Source organism: Gorilla gorilla, chromosome 2, assembly GCF_029281585.2.
Source record: "Gorilla gorilla gorilla isolate KB3781 chromosome 2, NHGRI_mGorGor1-v2.1_pri, whole genome shotgun sequence".
NCBI lineage: Eukaryota > Metazoa > Chordata > Mammalia > Primates > Hominidae > Gorilla > Gorilla gorilla.
Genome location: NC_086017.1, coordinates 142427309 through 142450197, shown reverse-complemented (window position 1 = coordinate 142450197; position 22889 = coordinate 142427309). Strand labels below are relative to the sequence as shown.

The 22889-nt window shown below is 37.6% G+C and overlaps 1 protein-coding gene across 32 annotated transcripts in view; it reads right to left on the bottom strand.

The window, feature by feature from the left end:
• The window catches only part of NEK11 (NIMA related kinase 11), a 323672-nt gene that overhangs the window by 83391 nt on the left and 217392 nt on the right, over positions 1–22889 (bottom strand). The gene's annotated exons all lie outside the window — the stretch shown is intronic.

Sequence of the window (22889 nt, the reverse complement as noted above, 5' to 3'; positions counted from 1 at the left end):
AAAGGGATCAATGCAACAAGAACAGCTAACTATCCTAAATGTATAAGTACCCAATACAGGAGCACCCAGATTCATAAAGCAAGCCCTCAGAGACCTACAAAGAGACTTAGACTCCCACACAATAATAGTGAGAGACTTTATTAGACAGATCAATGAGACAGAAAATTAACAAGGATATTCAGGACTTGAACTCAGATCCGGACCAGGCAGACCTAATAGACATCTACAGAACTCTCCACCCCAAATCAACAGAATATACATTCTTCTCAGCACCACATCACACTTATTCTAAAATTGACCACATAATTGGAAGTAAAAACACTCCTTTAGCAAATTCAAAAGAATGGAAATCATAACAAACAGTTTCTCAGACCACAGTGCAATCAATTAGAACTGAGGATTAAGAAACTCACTCAAACCACACAACTACATGGAAACTGAACAAGCTGCTCCTGAATGACTACTGAGTAAATAACGAAATAGGCGGAAATAAATAAGTTCTTTGAAACTGATAAGAACAAAGACACAACGTACCAGAATCTCTGGGACACAGCTAAAGCAGTGTTTAGAGGGAAATTTATAGCACGAAATGCCCACAAGCAAAAGCAGGAAAAATCTCAAATTGACACCCTAACATCACAATTAAAGAACTAGAGAAGGAAGAGCAAACAAATTCAAAAGCTAGCAGAAGGCAAGAAATAACTAAGATCAGAGCAAAACTGAAGGAGTTAGAGACAGGAAAAACCCTTCAAAAAATCAATGAATCCAGGAGGTGGTTTACTGACAACAAAATAGATATACGGCTAGCCAGACTAATAAAGAAGAAAAGAGAGAAGAATCAAATAGACACAATAAAAAATGATAAAGGGGATATCACCACTGATTCCACAGAAATACAAACTACCATCAGAGAATATTCTAAACACCTCTATGCAAATAAACTAGAAAATCTAGAAGAAATGGATAAATTCCTGGACACATACACCCTCCCAAGTCTAAATCAGGAAGAAGTTAAATCCCTGAATAGACCAATAACACATTCTGAAATTGGGGCAGTAATTAACAGCCTACCAACCAAAAAAAGTCCAGGACCAGATGGATTCACAGCCGAATTCTATCAGAGGTACAAAGAAGAGCTGGTACCATTCCTTCTGAAAGTATTCCAAACAATAGAAAAAGAGGGATTCCTCCCTGACTTTTTATGAGGCCAGCATCATCCTGATACCAAAACCTGGTAGAGACACAACAAAAAAAAGAAAATTTCAGGCCAATATCTCTGATAAACATCGATGCGAAAATCCTCAATAAAATACTGGCAAACTGAATCCAGCAGCACATCAAAAAGCTTATCCACTACAATCAAGTCAGCTTCATCCCTGTGATGCAAGGCTGGTTAAACTTAGGCAAATCAATAAAAGTAATCCATCACTTAAACAGAACCAATGACAAAAACCACATGATTATCTCAATAGACACAGAAAAGGCCTTTGACAAAATTCAACACCTCTTCATGCTAAAAACTCTCGATAAACTAAGTATTGATGGAACATATCTCAAAATAACAAGAGCTATTTATGACAAACCCACAGCCAGTATCATACTGAATGGGCAAAAGCTGGAAGCATTCCCTTTGAAAACTGGCACAAGACAAGAATGACCTCTCTCATCACTCCTATTCAACATAGTATTGGATGTACTGGCCAGGGCAATCAGGCAAGAGAAAGAAATACAGGGTATTCAAATAGGAAGAGAGGAAGTCAAATTGTCTCTGTTTGCAGATCACATGAGTCTATATTTAGAAAACCCCCTCGTCTCAGCCCAAAAACTACTTAAGCTGATGAGCAACTTCAGCAAAGTCTCAGGATACAAAATCAATGTGCAAAAATCTCAAGCATTCCTATACACCAATAACAGACAAACAGAGAACCAAATCATGAGTGAACTCCCATTCACAATTGCTTCAAAGAGAATAAAATACCTAGGAATCCAACTTTCAAGGGATGTGAAGGACCTCTTCAAGGAGAACTACAAACCACTGTTCAACAAAATAAAAGAGGACACAAACAAATGGAAAATCATTCCATGCTCATGGATAGGAAGAATCAATATCGTGAAAATGGCCATACTGCCCAAGGTAATTTATAGATTCAATGCCATCCCCATCAAGCTACCAATGACTTTCTTCACAGAATTGGAAAAAAACTACTTTAAAGTTCATATGGAACCAAAAAAGAGCCCACATTGCCAAGACAATCCTAAGCCAAAAGAACAAAGCTGGAGGTATCACACTACCTGACTTCAAACTATACTACAAGGCTACAGTAACCAAAACAGCATGGTACTGGTACCAAAACAGAGATATAGATCAATGGAACAGAACAGAGCCCTCAGAAATAATACCACACATCTACAACCATCTGATCTTTGACAAACCTGACAACAACAAGAAATGGGGAAAGGATTCCCTATTTAATAAATGGTGCTGGGAAAACTGGCTAGCCATATGCAGAAAGATGAAACTGGATCCCTTCCTTATACCTTATACAAAAATTAATTCAAGATGGGTTAAAGACTTAAATGTTAGACCTAAAACCATAAAAATCCTAGAAGAAAACCTAGGCAATACCATTCAGGACATAGGCATGGGCAAGGACTTCATGACTAAAACACCAAAAGCAATGGCAACAAAGCCAAATTTGACAAATGGGATCTAATTAAACTAAAGAGCTTCTGCACAGCAAAAGAAACTACCATCAGAATGAACAGGCAACCTACAGAATGGGAGAAAATTTTTACAATCTACTCATCTGACAAAGGGCTAATATCTAGAATCTACAAAGAACTTAAACAAATTTACAAGAAAAAATCAAACAACCCCATCAAAAAGTGGGCAAAGTATATGAACAGACACTTCTCAAAAGAAGACATTTATGCAGCCAACAGACACATGAAAAAATGCTCATCAACAGGCCATCAGAGAAATGCAAATCAAAACCACAATGAGATACCATCTCACAGCAGTTAGAATGGCGATCATTAAAAAGTCAGGAAACAACAGGTGCTGGAGAGGATGTGGAGAAATAGGGACTTTTACACTGTTGGTGGGACTGTAAACTAGTTCAAACATTGTGGAAGACAGTGTGGCGATTCCTCAAGGATCTAGAACTAGAAATACCATTTGACCCAGTGACCCCATTACTAGGTATACACCCAAAGGATTATAAATCATGCTGGTATAAAGACACATGCACATGTATGTTTATTGTGGCACTATTCACAATAACAAAGACTTGGAACCAACCCAAATGTCCATTAATGTTAGGCTGGATTAAGAAAATGTGGCCAACTATTGCAAGGACAGAAAATCAAACAAAAAGAGCCCACATTGCCAAGACAATCCTAAGCCAAAAGAACAAAGCTGGAGGCATCACACTACCTGACTTCAAACTATACTACAAGGCTACGGTAACCAAAACAGCATGGTACTTGTACCAAAACAGAGATATAGACCAATGGAACAGAACAGAGCCCTCAGAAATAATACCACACATCTACAACCATCTGATCTTTGACAAACCTGACAAAAACAAGAAATGGGGAAAGGATTTCCTATTTAATAAATGGTGCTGGGAAAACCAGTGAGAACCACATGTTCTCACTCATTGGTAAGAATTGAACAATGAGAACACTTGGACACAGGGTGGAGAACATCACACACCAGGGCCTGTCGTGGGGTGGGTGGAGGAGGGAGGGATAGCATTAGGAGATACACCTAATGTAAGTGACGAGTTAATGGGTGCACACACCAACATGGCACATGTATACATACGTAACAAACCTGCACATTGTGTACATGTACCCTAGAACTTAAAGTATAATTTAAAAAAATGTGGCACGTATATGCCATGGAATACTATGGAGCCATAAGAACGGATGAGTTCATTTCCTCTGCAGGGAGATGGATGAAACTAGAAACCATCATTCTCAGCAAACTAACACAAGAACAGAAAACCAAACACTGCATGTTCTCACTCATAAGTGAAAGTTAAACAATGAGAACACATGGACTCAGGGAGGGGGACATCACACACCAGGGCCTGTCGGGGGTTAGGGGACAAGTAGAGGGATAGCATTAGGAGAAATACCTAATGTAGATGACGGGCTGATGGGTGCAGCAAACCACCATGGCATGTGTATACCTATGTAACAAACTTGCACCTCCTGCACATGTATCCCAGATCTTAAAGTATAATACAAAACCCTAATTTTGCCTTTATTAAAATACTAGTAAGTCAAATCCAGTAACATGAAAAAAGGATAGTATATCTTTCCTCCTGACAAGAATGTCTTCTCTTGCCATTTTTATATAACACTGTACTACAGGTTATAGCCAGGGAAATTGGGCAAGAAAAAGAAGTCAAAGGAATCCAAACTGGAAAGGAAAAAGTAAAATTATCTCAATTTGCAGATAACATGATTTTGTATATAGAAAACCTATGTCCTATAGAATATGATAGGCATATTTAGGTTTTCTATTTCTTTTTGTTAAAAAAATTATTTGTGTATTTATGTTTAGAGACAGACTCTTGCTATGTTGCCCAGGCTGACTTTGAACTCCTAGGCTCAAGTGATTCTCCCACCTCAGCCTCCCAATAGCTGGGACTACAGGTGCACATCCCTGTATTCAGCTTTCTATTGCTTCTGAGTCAGTTTCAGTGATTTTTGTCTTTCTAGAAATTTGTCCATTTCATCTAATTTATCTGATTTGTTGGTATACTGTTGTTCGTAGTATACCTTTACAATCCTTTTTATTTCTTTAAGGTTAGTAGTAATGTCCCCTCTTTCATTCCTGATGTATTAATTTGAATCTTCTCTTTTATTTTGTTGGTCAATATTTGTTGTTCTTTATAAAGAACCTATTTTTTTGTTTCACTGACATCCTTTATTGTTTTTCCATTCTTTATTTTGCTTATTTCCACTCTGTTTTGTAATTTTCTCCCTTCAATTTGCTTTGGCTTTAATTTGCTCAGGCTTTAATTTGCTCATCTTTTTCCAGTTTTTTAAGCCATATATTTTATATGCTCAATAGGTGGGAGTTAAATCAAAAGCAATATAAATAGTAGCTGTGATTCTTAACCTATAAAAATCTTGCAGTCAATTAAGAAGATAGGCTATCTATACAGATGATCTCTAGTAGTACTATGGAGTACATATACATAAGACACTATACTATGTATGGGGCATGCAAAGAGGTATAATGAGGTCCATGGAAAAAGCAATAACCTTCAAGTTAGGGGACCACAGTTATTCTTTTAGTTCTCTCACCAGCTCAGGCCACCTCCCTGGGTCTCACTTCCCTCATTTTATATTTCAGTAGTTTCATTAGACTGAAGGCCTTCCCTCAATTCTAACATTCTGTGATCTAAGACATAGGTCAGGCATAGCATTTACTTGGGAAGACAATGCCTATGCTAACAAAGATAAAGAGCAATCAAAGGAAACAAATGCTAAGAAGCAAATGGCTGGGACCAACAGTAAATGTTATGAGCATTATGTCAGGCAAAATCATCCTGAAGTCTCTTTTCTCATCTGTGAAATATAGAATGATGAGGATTATGACACTTGACAATATCCCATGGGGATGTTTTGACAATGAGATGAAAACAAAATGATACGAAGACACATTTGGCAATTGGATGCTGTGTTTCCTAAGAGTGCAAAGCACAGCTCATAATAGTAATATTGTCAGGATTCCTCCTACTTCTATGGTCTCTCACCAGCAAAGTTATTTTCCCTGAAGGAGTGACAGCTTGATAATTCTGACATTTCACCAGCAGAGAGTTTCTTCTCTCATTTCTTTGAAAAATTTCTTCTAAAATTTCCCTTTACCCATTTCAGTTGCTGGACAAATGACCTTGATCATAAAAGAAAAAGCTGTGTTTGCCCTCCCTGCTAAACACCCTGCCACGTGGGTAATAAAGAGCTGATGCAGGGACCACAGAGGTGGATATTTTGGCAAACAAGATCTCACTTAAGCACCTGAGACATTGCTTACTCAGGAATCCTCACAGACACTGCCCTTGGTGCACTGTACATTTAGAATGTTTCTTACCTAATCTTTAACCCTCGTCTTGCTCTTAATTTCCTAAGGAATACTTAGGCAGTTACTTGACTGATACCACTCTTTGCCAAATTATTGCAAAAGCATATCCTCATGGCTCATATTTCTCCTCCTACTCCTTGGAATGCGACATGACAGAAGATTTGCCTAGATCAAGGTCAGCAAACCTTTATCTGTAAAGGGGCGGGTAGTAAATATTCTAGACTTTATAGACCATAGAATTTCTGTTGCAACTCAAGTCTGCTTCAGTAGCATGAAAACAGCTATAGGCAATAGGTAAATGAATGAGCATGGCTGTGTTCCAGTAACATTTTATTTACAAAAACAGGCATTGAGACAGATTTGGAATGCAGCCCATAGTTTGCTGACCTCTGGCCTAAATGATAGAGATTCATCATGATTCTGAGCTGGATGTGACCCTAGAACACCTCAAGTCAAATTTCTTCATCTTACAGGTGTGGAGACTCAGGCCAAGAGAGGTTTTATGACTTGCACAAGGTCATAGAAAGGGGCAGAGCCCAGACTAGAACTGTGGTTTCCTGACTCCCAAATGAGTGCTCTAACATCCCATAGAAGTGCCACAACCAAATAACGAGTTTCATGTGATAATTAAAAAAAAATAAGATCATCAGACAAAACTTCCCCTCTAAAAGGTTGAAATTTGGGGTGATCATTATGTCTTCCATCTCATTTCTCCACCTCTCCAGATGACAGCCCCATGACTTATTATGAGGGGCTGTGAATCAGCAGGGCATTGTGAAAGCTGCTCTACTCTGCTGAGAGGCTTAGCTGACCCAAACTTGGTGAAGATTTTTCCTTGAGCTTTTCCTGTGACAATAGTGGACATCAGAATGGCAACAAAACTGTCGAAGAATCTGTAAAACAGGGTAGTCTCTGCACTGCCTCACCTCAACACCTCAACACCCCAACACCCCAGAAATGGAGATGCACTATGCAGATCCTCCTTGAAGGAAGAACTTGCTACCCCAGCTGTTGGGAGTAGATAGCCTCCAGCTGTGGCCCCTTCAGGAAATTCTCCAGCCTCAGAAAGCTGCCTTCCCCCAAATCATGCCCCTCCAAGTAGCAACCTTTAATGACTGATCATGGTAGAGGTAGAGAACCTAACCATTATGGCCTTTGCTGGCAACACCCATGGGACTGGAGCTCCCTGAGGGTTTGGCTAAGGCTTGTCAGGCCTTCACCACTGCTCAACTTCTCCCTCTGCCTCATCCTGCATCCTTCTCCTTCTGTCCACAGGGTCAATCCCAAGGGCACTCCTGCATAAAAGTCCTGCCTACTCAACTCTGTCAGAGACAGCTTCCTAGAAAACCCAGCCTAAAGGTTGAAGTGGATAAGGTTGAGGGCACGGAGATTATTGTCTTGGTTCCTTTAATAAGTTGGGTATTTGATAAGAGCAATATTAGAAATAATGACATGACCATTCCTACCACTTCTTGTCCATCCCCAGCTCTTTCAGAGAATTGATTTTATTGGTACAGGGCAGAAGCCACTGCCAAAGAAGTTGTTGTCAACCCTGTGGCATCAGCGGTGTCAATGCCAAACCACATTAGGATGCTGGAGTAGAAAAGCACAGGAGGAAAAGGAAGAAGACGGTCTAGGAGAGAACAACCTCAAATGCTTTCCAGTAGGAAGGGAGCTGGGGCATATTAGGACAAGTATGTGAGCTGGCTTAGAGGACTTGGGTTTGAATCCTGATTCTGTGATGTTTGGAAAGGTAAAAATCTGTGACTCAGTTGCCTCACTGATACAAAAAAAGAATCCTATCTTCTATGGCTCTAGTAAAGCTTAAATGTATATTAAACTTATATATAAAGGTGCATTATTGCTACAAAAGACCCAAGGCAAATTTACACTACCTCCCCATGATGTCCACCACAATGCTTTGCATGGAGCAGCTTCTCAGTGTATCAATAGGACTCCACTGCCTACACCAAAATTAAATAGTTGGGAAAAAGTGGATCAACTTGGGAAAAGCAAACTTGCTACTTATAGGAAATATGATAAATACCAGAAGATAGAAAATAAAATATTTTTATTATGGTTATTTCACACTTCAAATATTCACCTGAATTTTATAGATGATTAAAAACAACAAGAGTTAAGGAGTTTGGAAATTCTTGTTTCCTTTTGAATACACCAGGAAAAACCTCTAAGAACAGTAGCTACCAGTAAAAGGAAGAGACGAAGTGTCTGTTTTTTGGATTGACATTCAGTAATTAAATGTGGATACAGGCTAAGATGAGATTTGTGGAAGCCAGACCCTAACTTTTTCATTTGTGCTTTCCCTGTGGAGACAGTAGCCAATGTTTGGGGAGTTTAATTATTCTTATCTGCCAACATGAAGAAATTTAGCTTTAAAAACAAAACCTGCTTTTCTGTAATAGGCTTCAAGACTGATTCAAATACTTAAGGAAAGTGTATCAGCAGTACTTCCTTCTCTTTTTTTAAGTTTTTAAAATTTTTGTTTTATTTTATTTCAATAGTTTTTGGGGAACAGGTGGTTTTTGGCTATATGGATAAGTTCTTTAGTGATGATTTCTGAGATTTGGGTGCACCCATCACTAGAGCAGTGTGTACTGTGCCCCATGTGTAGTCTTTTATTCCTCACCCCCTCCCACCCTTCCCCCTGAGTCCCCAGATTCCATTATATCATTCTGCCTTTGTGTCCCCACAGCTTAGCTCCCACTTATAAGTGAGAACATATGATGTTTGGTTTTCCATTCCTGAGTTACTTCACTTAGAATAATGGCCCCTCTAACTCTATCCAGGTTGCTGTGCATGCCATTATTTTGTTCTTTTTTATGGCTGAGTAGTGTTCCATGGTGTATATATATATACCACATTTTCTTTACTCATTGGTTGATGAACATTTATGCTGGTTCCATATTTTTGCAATTGCTGCTATAAACATGCATGTGTAAGTATCTTTTTTCATATAATGACTTCTTTTCCTTTGGGTAGATACCCAGTAGTAAGATTGCTGGATTGAATGGTAGTTCTACATTTAGTTCTTTAAGGAATCTCCATACTGTTTTCCATAGTGGTTGTACTAGTTTACATTACCACCAGGATGCGTTCTCACTTTTCATTAGAATGTGAATCCTGACAATTGCGGGGGAAGCATGGAGCTCTATTGTCAGCAGAACAGAAGATAAATTGAAAAATGATTACCTGGTATCATCTACTCGTTAGCTTCTATGAAAGCCAAAAGAGGAGATGTTTCCACAAGACACCGCAAGGGCCATCTCTCCTTTCACATCTCTAGTTATTCCTAAAATTCTATCCTTACAACAGTGGAGCTCATTAATATAGTAAATATTTGTTATTTTTGGCCTTACATTCTCATTTCCCTTGTAAGGGGAATCTTCTACTTTGTGAGACAGAGCCCGGCTCCCATTAAAGCCATGAATGCCAAAGACTAACTTACCAGTCTCCCATGTAATTAGGGTGTAGAAATATGACCAGCCTCTGCCAGTAAGATGAATTTAGCTGGACATGGTAGTTCACATCTGTAATCCCAGCACTTTGGGAGGCTGAGTCAGGTGAACCACTTGAGCCCAGGGGTTCAAGACCAGCCTGAGCAACATGGCAAAACCCCATCTCTACAAAAAATACAAAAAAAAAAAATTAGCCAGGCATAGTGGCACATGCCTGTAGTCCCTGCTGCATGGGAGGCTGAAGCGGGAGGATTACCCTGAGCCCAGGAGGTCAAGGCTGCAGTGAGCCATGATTGTGCCATTGTACTCCAGCACAGGCAATAGAGTGAGACCCTGTCTTAAAAAAAAAAAATTGACTCAGAAGCAGAGACCACATGAAGTCCATCCAGGCAGGTTTGGGGTAGGAACATCAGCCACATCCAGGTTCCCAAGGCAGCAATATTGGTCAGTCTAAAAACTGAGCCCAGTATCTAACATTATTAGCCTTGAGGACACTCAAGATTCTCTGTGGAAAGGCCAATTTGGAAGGGATCTGAGGCCAGCTGTGTGAGTCATCTGGGAAATGCAATCTCCAGCCCCAGTGAAGCCTTCAGATGACTGTGGCCCTGGGTGATAGCTAACTGCAAACTCATGAGAGACCCTGAGCCAGAACCAGCCAGTTACGCCCTCCTAAATTCATGACCTACAGGAACTATGAGAGGTAATAAATGATTATCATTGTTTTCAGCCCATATGTTTTTGAGTAATTTGTTATGCATCCATAGAGGACCAATATAGGCATTGAGCTTTTATGGTAGGTCAGGATAAGAAACAAATACATAAAAAATATTTCTGCATTTACCTTAAAACCAGTTTTGAAATCACTATATTGGTGCATAGTCTTTGTAGAAGACCTATGTTACAGTAAGTTTTTAGAACTTAGGGTTAAAAGATTAACTTTGAACAAATTAATTTCTTAAATCTCTTAAAAATGTTTTAAATTTTGTTTTCATTGACACATAATTATTATGTAATTATGGGATACAATGTGGTGTTTAGATAAATGTATACATTGTATAAAAATCAAATCAGTGTATTTAGCATATCCATCACCTTATACATTCATCATTTCATCGTGGTAAGAACATCCAAAATCTTCTCTTCTAGCCATTTTGAAATGTACAATATGATATTGCTAACCACAGTCACCCAACTGTGCAATAGAATACCGAAATTTACTCCTCCTATCTAATTTTAACTTTATACTCATTGACCAATCTCTTCCTATCTTCCTCTCTTCTCTCCTCCCCAGCCTTTGGAGACAAATTTAACTGTTTATTTAAGCAAAGGATGATTTATGAATTGGACAGCCCTCAGAACCACAAGAGGTTTGGAGAACTCTATTCTGCAGGCAAGCAGCATTTATCGATAGAAAATGGAAGTGAGGTATAGAACCAGCTTTATTGGTTACAGCTGGGCATTTGCCTTATTTGGACATGGTCTAATCAGTTGGCAACCCAAGGAAAGCTTTACAGAGAAGTAGAAGGTTTGTAATTCTGGTATTTGTGAGGGCAGGGCAAGGTTGTGTTCACTGTAATATTCTCAGAGGCGAACACATAGTATGGCATACAACTTTTTTTTCAATAATCACTTAATGAATGAATAGAAAGATAGAAGTAGAGCTGCCAAGCAGTCGGGAGGGGAAGCATTCTCTAGAAAGGATCAAGCAGTGTGAAAGCTCAGAAGTGTGAAACAACTGAGTATATTCACGGAAATATCAAGAAGTTTGGTGCTACTGGAATGTAAGGTGTGAGGAAGGGATTGATGAACCTAGATGTATAGGGCCAAGGCCAGAAAAAAATCTTGTGTGCCAGGTTAGGAGTTTGAATCTCATCCTGTGGGTTAGGATACCACTGTTTTATTTTTTTAAAGTACGATCTGAAAAGGTCACCTTTAACAAACAAGGAGAGTGCTTTGAAAGCAGTGACTTGAAATGTAGAACTGGGTATGTGTTATTACTACTCAGATAACAGACCACATGTTACTACAGTAACTGTTTAGGATCATCATTGCTCAGTAAGAAAGACAGAAGATGACCTCTAACTTCATTTTCTTTGAACTTCTTAGAAATGAAAATTCTGTCTCCATATCTTAGTAACTACATTATGAGCCAAGGTAATCTACAAACTTTAACATTCTTAAATGTTTGGGAAATTAGCTGTTCTTTCTCTCTCTCTCTTTCTTTCTTTCTTTCTTTCTTTCTTTCTTTCTTTCTTTCTTTCTGTCTCTCTCTCTCTCTCTCTCTTTCTTTCTTTCTTAGATGGAGTCTTGCTCTTGTCACCCAGTCTGGAGTGCAGTGGCGTGATCTTGGCTTGCTGCAACCTCCACCTCTTGGGTTAAAGCGATTCTGCTGCCTCAGCCTTCTGAGAAGCTGGGATTACAGGCACCCACCATAATGCCTGGCTAATTTTTGTATTTTTAGTAGAGATGGGGTTTCACCATGTTGGCCTGGCTGGTCTTGAACTCCTGACCTCAGGTGATCCACCCACCTTGGCCTCCCAAAGTGCTGGGATTACAGATGTGAGCCACTGTGCCCAGCCAAATTAGCTGCACTTCTAGCTGAGAAAAGTTATCAGCAGAATTATACATGTCCTTGGTAAACTATATTTATAAAAAGGCTTTGTATATCCAAACTGGATGTTGTTTCAGAAGTAATTAGAATTTCACAGATGCTCCAAAACCTCACTTCCCATTAAGATTCTTTTAATGTGTTAATAGGTCTGATCAGTTTTGCTGTTTGAAAATTGTTACCCCTCAATTCTTCCATAGAACTTTGGTAATAATTCCTTAATCTCTGCTAAACAATAACACTGATATAGACCAGAGAAATCATCAGGGCTTCTGAATCCCTTAGAAACTTCCCTTGCTTAAGCTCTTCAAACTCTTAAGCCATTAAGTGTGGTGATGACTTAAAGTCAGTTAATCTTGCACTATTGTGTTTTTCACCTTGACAGAAAAAAATTTCTCATGCTAGTCTCACAGAGATTTCAACATACTGTTTTACTTTGGTTACTGACACATTGCGACCACTTTCATTGAAAGAGAGAAGGGATATTCTGGATTATAAGCCCCTTGGATCATTTTGATGTGGATACACAATATCTGTTTTCCATTATCCCTTCTGTTTATGTCTTATAGAGATTTATGTCTTATGAAAAATGTAAATTTCTAGAACTTCTTTAAAACTCCAAAGAACGCAACAGATTCAGGATTAGTGACAACTTATGGAGAACCTGCTACATGTCTGCTACCTTGCCAGACAGCTCCATTTGATCCATGTGTAGCAAGGGGAGGTGGCAAGGAAAAGACTTTGTAATATAAATAAATCCCTTTAACAATATTATTAATTACTCTTATTAGCATACTCATAGCAAAGAACATTATGTATATTGGTGTTAACTAGAAAGAAGTTCCAGTAATCAAGTTTACATAGCTAAAAGAGAAACTCACCAATCATTAATTCACTTAATACACATGCATTATGGTTTCATTGAAGTTAACATACTTTGTAGCAGGGATATTGTACATTGCACTGGGGTTATACTCCAGTACACACCCAACACACATTTGCCTTATTCACAGTGTATGGTGTACTCATCACAGTATTCTGTAATTATCTGCCTCCCTGACTATACTGGGAAATCATTAAGACAGGGACTTGTTTTCTTCGCCACTCTATCTGTGACATCTGGCTTATAATGCAAACTTTATAAACATTTGTAGGGAAGGAGGAAGAGGAAAAGAAATCAAGGATAGAAATTTCAACTACGGAAATGTCATGTTTCAAAGTATCTGCCCTCAGTAAAATAGCTATTGGCTATATTATTGGCTATTCCCCATGCCCTCATTCTGGACTTTTTTTCTGTTCCCTTTTCATTTCTTCCCTCTTTCTTTCTCCTAATTCTGCCTAGAATCACTTAATATCCTGTTCATGTCTGGTCTTGCTTCTTGTATCCCATGGGAAATTTTGGTGGGAATTTGGGGTTTTGTAAATGAGGGGCCTTCATGTAAGACAATTTGTTTTCCATGTATGAAAAAAGCACCTAGTAGGTATTCCCTGGTACTTTCACAAAACTTTGCACTGATCTGTCCAGGAGCCCACCTCATGACAAGGACCATATTCTAAATGAGTCTCAATATCCAACTCTTTATGCAATGCCTTGAACCTTCATGAGCTCTCTAAATGCCTGATGTGGATGCTGAGGATCAGGCAGAAATACAATACCACTTCTAAGGAAGCTCAGTAACTCTTATACACAGTGCCAGATAGCCCATCACACAGGACAGGATCACAGAAAGAAAGAGGAAAAAAATCTAGGAAGAAAACATTTCATTTTAGCTTATAGCTTTTAAGTTCTCTATAATTTTTGGAAATAAAATTTTTATTTTACACTTTAGTATTGTTCTGTTTGAATTATAAATTGGGGTGAGTGTGCACGATAATCCTTTCAAGCCTTAAAGATTATAAAGCCATAGTTCTTAAAGTGCAGTCTGGACCCAGAGCATCATGTAGGAAGTTGTCAGAAATACAAATTCTTGGACACATACCAAACCTATATTTTAAGCCCTCTAAGTAATTCAGATGCATGCTCAAGTGTGAAAATCACTGATCTCAAGGCTTTAATCTGACCTTGATGCTATAAAGGAGACTAATACACTGAACTTGAAATGCAAAAGGTCATCTTCAGGATCTCCTGAAGCCACACAAATGCTAACTCATTCATTCAGTCCACTCATCTGTGACGTAAGAAGGAAAAATATCACTGTCCCTGTTCCAAGTAGAATTCAAACTAAATCGGGGTCAGGAATGGGGTCAAGCCACTACACACAGCATTTTCAGGGTTTCGAAGTTAAAAATGTCTTGGTTGAAATTACCAGAAAGGACATGTGTATGTCTGTTTTTCTTTCTTCTCTGGTTAAGAGATAGAAGAAGCTCTTGAAGATGTTTGTAGAAGATACGTACATATCTTGACATGCTCTGCAGGCACCTGGGCATTACCAAAGTGTCTAGGCAGATAATGAGCATGAGTAAAGCCTAGTTCAATTCACAGAGGTTTCATTTTGAAGTGAAAAAGCTTATACTCTGACATACTTAAGCTTAAATTGTCCCCGGATCCTGTTAACATTCTGACATATATTAACAACCACAATGATTAATAAGCTCTAACTATTATTACAGTTAGTGGGCCTCCCAAAAATGTAATAGGAACAAAGCAGACACCAGCTACCTGGGCAATGTTAGACCCTTATAAGACTATGTGATGGGATTGTCTTCATGATTTCTATATAATGACAGGGAAGTTCTTGCAGTCCTGAAAGCAATAAAGTTCTCATGTGTAATGAGGGTCCTGCTATGAGTTTCCACACCAGACAGGTATTTCAAAAGCATGTGCTCCCATCATCTCAATGTCTGTAGCCATAATCAAAGAACTCCTTCCATTTCAGCAGCAGCATTAATTAAATTCTACTGTTCTGGTAACATAAGAGGTCACACACAATAAGGGGTCATCATAGTCATAAGAAGCAGTAGAAGGGTTAAGGGGCTTCCTGTGTTGCACAGTTTTGGGCAGCAAGCACTTTAGCAGTTACATGGAATGAACACTGAAATGTCCTATAAATCATCCCAGCAGATGTCAGGACGTAAGCAGAGTAAAGGTACCCAAAACTGAAAAATATATTTAATTAACGTATTCAGAACCTTGCAATCAGACAATCTGAAAAGAAGCTATTATAACTTCAGGGTATATGTATTTTTTATTTTATAATCTAGCTTCTTTTTAATTTACAAATTTAGTTTACTATAATCTTCTCAGAAATCAAAGTGTCCAAAAGTCTTAATCCAGCCTTAATAGCAGGCACACTAAAGTAATGGAGGGCAGAATTGGGCTCTTTGCTTTCCAGCACTTACCTCTTTTTAAAAATTGACTTCTAATCTAAGAATTCATGTACCTAGTACTTTTTTAAGTCAAAGCTTTTAATGTTAAAAACAAGAAAGCTTCCTGCCTCACCTTCAAGTTCCAGTCTCCAAAGTCAACCATATTCAACTCTTTAACTTTTTTTTTTTGTATTTACCTTTATCTCTCTATAGCACATGTTTATACAACCATTTTTTTTAAAACTTTTCTGTTTTAGACAATCTGTTTTGGACTTCCTACTATAAATAGGGAATGTTAATTTTGTTCTTTCTTTCCTCTCTCTGTTATACACACACACACAGATGCACACATATGCTTACAAATATTTTTCTTCCCTCCATCTTTCCAATACAGTTACATCACATTTAAAAAAATTATTATGACTATGCAAATATTGTATACAGCTAAGCACTCAGTGTGTGCAGATTACATTTTCTTTTTAAAAAATGACTTTTTGTTTTTCCAGGAGTTCATAATTGCCCTGGATTTTTCACTTTGTTTAGTTTTCTAATAACTTCTAATTCATCCCTAAACTCACCAAAGGAACTGCAAACTCCTCTCATTATGATAAAATCCAGATGGGTTATCCATTAGTTCCATTCCTCTCTAGGAGATATTTATTTACCCCTTGGAATTCTCTGACTCATTCTAGTCTGAATGGATTGTTTCCCAGGCCTGTTGCCCACCTATCGTTCAGTGACCTTTCTTTACTCTCATTCTGGGAATCCCCTTAACCTCTCTCCTATATTGGATTTCCTATCACCTGAAGTTCATGTCTTCCTCTTTCTTGATTGACTCTTAGGTTTGATGAAGCATATCTTCTAGGAACTTCCTAAGTAAAGTCATGGGAGGTAGATATTTTTCAGACCTCATTTTTGATATTGGATGCCTGCAAATGTCTTTCTTCCTTTCTCACACTTGATTGATAGTTTGGATAGATAAATATTTGTAGGTTCAAACTTTATTATCTTCTAGCTTTTAGGTATTGTTGAAAAATAAGACACCACTCTTTTCTCTGATACTTTATAAGTGGTGTGTTTGATTCTCTCTAGATATTTTTCTTATTTATTTGATAATTTTTTTCATTTTCTGTTCTTTTTTCCTGGAATTTCTATTTGTTAGGTGCTGAATCACGTACATGAATCACTTTGTTTTCTTATCATTTATTAATTATATTCTGGTAAATTTCCTCACTTTCATCTTCCAAACCTTCTACTGAATTTTTATTTCTGCCATTAAAATTATAACTTTAAGAGCTCTTTCTTATTCTCTGTATGATTTGCTTCACAGAGGTAATACTTTCTCTGCTATCTTTTAGAATTTTAATATTGTTTCTTTAATTTTTTATTTTAAAAAACTTTCGTGGACACACAGTTTTTGAATTTTTATTTTCTTGCCTACATTGTCTGTTTCCTGAGTTCTTTGTATATTTTTGTCTTGATTTCTCTTTTTGGTTAGATTTCCTCAGATACTGGCTACTGCATTGCTACATGTTCACATTTAAGTGTGAAAAATTAAAAGTCAGTTTAAGCTCTTTCTGCAGATTCAGAGATTGTCAACTGGTAGCGCTCATTCCCACCATTTTGTTGAGGAAATGTTAACATCCTTAGGATTCTCAGCCTGGTAAATGCTGTCAGAGAGATATCTTCTAAAGAGTCCATGCTTTTCTGAACCTGAAGGAGTCCATGCTGTTCTTCCAGTGTTTCAGAAGCCAAGTAGGAATGGTATCTGGGGGTTTCATAACTTAATATGAAGACTTTCAACTCATCTCTTTGTTTTCATCACATCACATCACCTGTCCTTTGGTGTCCCTAAATCCAGAACCTTCCTGATTCAATGTTCCACCAAATCGAGTCTATTTTCTTCTGTCTTGACTGTGGAGAGGAATATTGTGGCTGTGCCAGTGGAGAGAAAGGCACCTGGGGTCTATTTCTCCTTACGCACACTGTCAACCAATCTTCCCATTTTAATCTTCATCTATACCATGCCTTCAGTGGCAGTTGAGGCCTCCAGATCTTGAGCATTTATGAGATTCTGTAGGTTCAGTTGCCTTGCTTCTCCTAGCCTACACCTTACCTTCCCTTCTTTCCTATATACATCTTAGGCACTTAGCTTTCAGCTTTCTCTGTTTTCTAAATCAGTTATCACTCATCTATCTGCTTTATATCTTTCTCAAGTTCACTAAAGCTCTCATCTGCTTCCATCTCCTCTTATGTTCTCTTTTTTTCTGTAGGTTTATATTAGCTTTTTTCCTTTTTTGTCATGTTAGTGGGACTTCAAGCAGAGATAAATGTGTATTTTTACTCCATGATTCTAATGCTCATTTATTTAAGGAAAAATAACACCCAGCCTAGAAAGGAATTTGGATATTAACTATTCAATCAGTGCTATTTCAATTTTTAGCAGTGGAATCTATCTTTTTCCAGACACAATCTTTTATAGAAATTCAATTTATAAAACAGATAAGAGTGAAGATAATTTTGGTTGAAACTGGTAAAAGAACAGGGTCTGCATCTAATTTCTCCTAAAAATATTTTTAAATATTTCACATGGAAAAAGCAAAATAGTGCACAGAGATTCACACTATAATCTTTTATTCAAGAAAGAACAGAGGAATTCACTGGAAAAGGAAAGATCCCAGTGAAGAGAGGATGGGTAGACAGCCTGCATGCCAACAACTGACTGAGAACTGTGAGTAAAGCCCTAATATGGGAGAGTGAGAGAGACTGTTTCTCTGTGATCCAGCTTTCCACTGGGGGACCATGCAATCCAGGCCATGGAAGAGCACCTTGTCCCTCACCAGCCCTGGTGCTAACTTGGAGAAAGGCTGGCAGGCTGTAAGAAAGAAAGGCTCCAGAAAGTGCCCCAAGCATTTTTCCAGACCCAAACCTCAGCTTCCATGATATGATTATTATGTATTGTATGCCTATTTAAAAAATCTCATGTACTCCATAAACACAAACACCTACTATGTACCCACATAAATTTTTTAAGAACCATATGATCATCTATATAGATGCAGAAAAAGCATTTGAAAAAAGTCAGCATTCTATCATGATAAAACCTTCTATAAATGAGGCATAGAAGAAACCTACCTCAAAATAATAAAGGCCATATATGACACATCTACAGCCAACATCATACTGAATGGGGAAAAGTTGAAAGCAATTCTCCTAAACCTGGTACAAGTCAAGAATGCCCACTTTCATTACTCCTATTCCACACAGTACTAGAAGTCCTACCCAGAGCAACCAAGCAAGAGAAAAATAAATAAATAGCACCCAAATTGGAAAAAAGAAAGTCAAATTATCTCAGTTTGCTGATCATATGATCTTATACCTAGAAAACACTAGACTTCTCCAAAAACTGTTAGATTAGATGAACAAATTAAGTAAAATTTCAGGATACAAAATAAACATACCAAAATCTATGGCATTTCTGTACACCAATAACAATCACATTAAGAACCAAATCAAGAAGGCAATTCCATTTACAATAGCTACAAAAAAAAACCCCTAGAAATACATTTAACCAAATAAGTGAAAAATTTCTACAAGGAAAACTACAAAACACTAATGAAAGAAATCATAGATGATGCAAATAAATGGAAACACATCCCATGCTCATGGATGGAGAGAATCAACATTGTGAAAATGACTTCAATGCAATTCCCATCAAATACCACCATCATTCTTCACAGAACTAGAAAAAGAAACTCTAAAATTCATATGAAACCAAAAAAGAGCCTGCATACCCAAAGCAAGACTAAGAAAAAAGAATAAATCTGGAGGCATCACATTACCTTACTTCAAACTATACTATATTATAAGGCCATAGTCATCAAAACAACATGGTACTGGTATAAAAACAGGCACAAAAGCCAATGGGTCAGAATAGAGAATCCAGAAATAAAGCCATATACTTATAGCTAACTGATATTCAACAAAGCAAACAAAAACATAAAGTAGGAAATGGACACCCTATTCAACAAATCATGCTGGGATAATTGGCAAGTCACATGTAGAAGAATGAAACTGGATCCTCATCTCTCACCTTATACAAAAATCAACTGAAGATGGATCAAAGACTTAAATCTAAGACCGAAACCATAAAGATTCTAGAAGATAACATCAGAAAAAACCCGTGTAGACACTGGCTTAGCCAAAGACTTCATTACCAAGAACCTGAAAGCAAATGCATCAAAAACAAAGATAAATAGATGGGACTTAATTAAACTAAAAAGCTTCTGCACAGCAAAAGAAATAAACAGCAGAGTTAACAGACAACCCACAGAGTGGAAGAAAACCTTTACAATCTATATATCCAACAAAGCACTAATATTCAGAATCTACAAAGAACTCAAACAAGTCAGCAAGAAGAAAACAAAAAAAAAATCCCATCAAAAAGTGGGCTAAGGACATAAGTAGACAATTCTCAAAAGAAGATATACAAATGGCCAACAAGCATATGAAAAAATTCTCAACATCACTAAGTATCAGGGAAATGCAAATAAAAACCATAATGTGATACCACCTCACTCCTGCAAAAATGGCCATAATTTTAAAAATCAGAAAATAATAGATATTGACATGGATGCAGTGAAAAGGGAACACTTTTACTCTGTTGATGGGAATGTAAATTAGTACAACCACTATGGAAAACAGTATGAAAATTATTTAAAGGACTAAAAGTAGATCTTCCATTTGAGCCAGCAATCCCATTACTAGGTATCTACCTAGAGGAAAAGAAGTAATTATATGAAAAAGATGCACATGCATGTTTATAGCAGCACAATTTGCAATTGCAAAAATATGGAACCAGCCCAAATGTCCATCAATCAATGAGTGGATAAAGAAAATGTGATACACATACACATGTGGTACACACACCACGGAATACTATTCAGCCATAAAAAGGAATGAAATAATGGCATTTGCAGCAACCTGGATGGAAATGGAGACTGTTATTGTAAGTGAAGTAGTTCAGGAATGGAAAACCAAACATCCTATATTCTCACTCATGTGGGAGCTAAGCTATGAGGACACAAAGGCATAAGAGTGATACATTTGGACTTTAGGGACTTGTGGGGAAAGGGTGAGGGAGGTGAGGGATAAAAGGCTACACGCTGGGTACAGTGTTCACTGCTCGGGTGATGGGTGCACCAAAATCTCATAAATTGCCATTAAAGAACTTATTCATGTGGCCAAACACCAACTGTTCCCCAAAAACCTATTGGAATAAAAAAAATTTTTTTGTTTAAAGAAAACCTAGGGAAAACTCTTCTGGACATTGGTCTATGCAAAGAATTCATGACTAAGACTACAAGAGCATAAGCAACAAAACCAAAAATAGACAAATGGGACTTAATTAAACTAAAATGTTTCTGTGTAGCAAAAGAAACAAATCAACAGCATAAACAAACAATCTGCAGAACAGGAGAAAATATTTGCAAACTATCAGTCTGGCAGGGACTAATATCCAGAATTTATGAGGGACTCAAACAACCATCACCAAAAACAAACAAACAAACAAAAAAACAAAAAACAAAAAAACCCCAACTAACTCGAATAAAAAGTGGGCAAAAGACATGCATGAACAGACACTTTTCAAAAGAAGAAGACATAAATGGGCAAAAAACATATGAAAAAATGTTCAACATCACTAATCATCAGATAAATGCAAATTAAAACCACAAGAAGATATCTTACACCAGTCAGAATGGCTATTACTAAAAAGACAAAAAATAACAGATGTTGATGAGGATACAGAGAAAAAGGAACGTTTATACAGTATTTTGGCAGGAATATAAATTTGTACAACCTGTATGAAAAATAGTATGGAGATTGCTCAAAGAACTACCATTCAATCTAGCAATCCCACTACTGGGTATATACCCAAAGGAAAAGATCATTATATCAAAAAGATACCTGCACTTTTATGTTTATTGCAGCACTATTCACAACAGCAAATATATGGAACCAACCTAAGTGTCCGTCAAAGGATGATTGGATAACAGTACACACACACACACACACACACACAATGGAATACTATTCAACCACAAAAAAAGAATAAAATCATGAATTTTGCAGCAATATAGAAAGAACTGGAGACCATTATCTTAAGTGAAACAACTCAGAAACAGAATGTCAAATACCAATGTTCTCACTTATAAGTGGGAGCTAAATAATGTGTACATATGGATATAGAGTGTGGAGTAACGGACGTTGGAGACTCAGAAGAGTGGGAAGTTGGGAGAGAGGTGAGGGATAAAAAAATTACTTAATGGGTATAATATACCATATTCAGGTGATGATTACACCAAAAGCCCAGACTTTACCACTGTGCAATATATCTGTGTAAGAAAACTGCACTGTACCCCTTTACTTTATAGAAATTATAACAATAACATATATTTTTGAGATAGGGTCTTACTCTAGCACCCAGGCTGAAGTACAGTGGTATAATCACAACTCACCACAGCCTAAATCTCTTGGGCTCAAGGAATCTCCTAGTTTCAGCATCCCATGGAGTTAGGACTCCAGGCACAGGCTATCATGCCTGGCTGAATTTTAAAAAATTTGGTTAGAGACAGGGTCTTGCTATGTTGCCCAGACTGGTCTCAAACTCCTGACCTCGAGTGATCCTCCCACCTCAGCCTCCCAAAACGTTGGGATTACAGGTGTGAGCCACCACCTTCGACCACAAATATTTTAAAATATTTTTAAAGAGCCTCTGCTGCACCAGACACAGTGTTAGACTCTGGAAAAATAGAGATGAGCAGTACAGACACAGCTTCTGTTCTCATGCTGCTTAGTACCCCCAACCCCTCATCCTGGAGGTCTCTAAGGAGCCTAGATTGAAAATTAATCATCTAATCTGAGGTCCAGAGAGGAAAAAGCCTTCCTGGTCTTAAGTCATGCTTTGATGTTAAATGTACTTGTTAAATGTTAAATGCATCAAATAAGCGTATTTGATATACAATTAAACAGATCACAGGGTGATGGTCAGGTGAGAAAATCAAAGACCTATGTTATGACTGTGGCTTCCCATATGGAGATGTGGAATAAGCTAGAAAAAGGCTATAAATTGTGCATAAAGCTGCTAATAAAAGAGTGAATGTTTGCCCACCTGAAAACTTAATTGTTTGTTTTTACCCTGCCATTCCCTTTGAAGAGATTGCTTTTGGTTTAGAGTTTAAATTTTTTAAATAAAAACTTGTAATCAAATTTAGAAGGAAAAAATATCTCAGCCCTTTTCATCTAGTAAGAATACTCTGTGTCACTGTTTATCATCTAGTGCTAGAGTGTATCACAGTTAGGCTTCTCAGATTAAAAAAAAAATAGAAGAAACTAA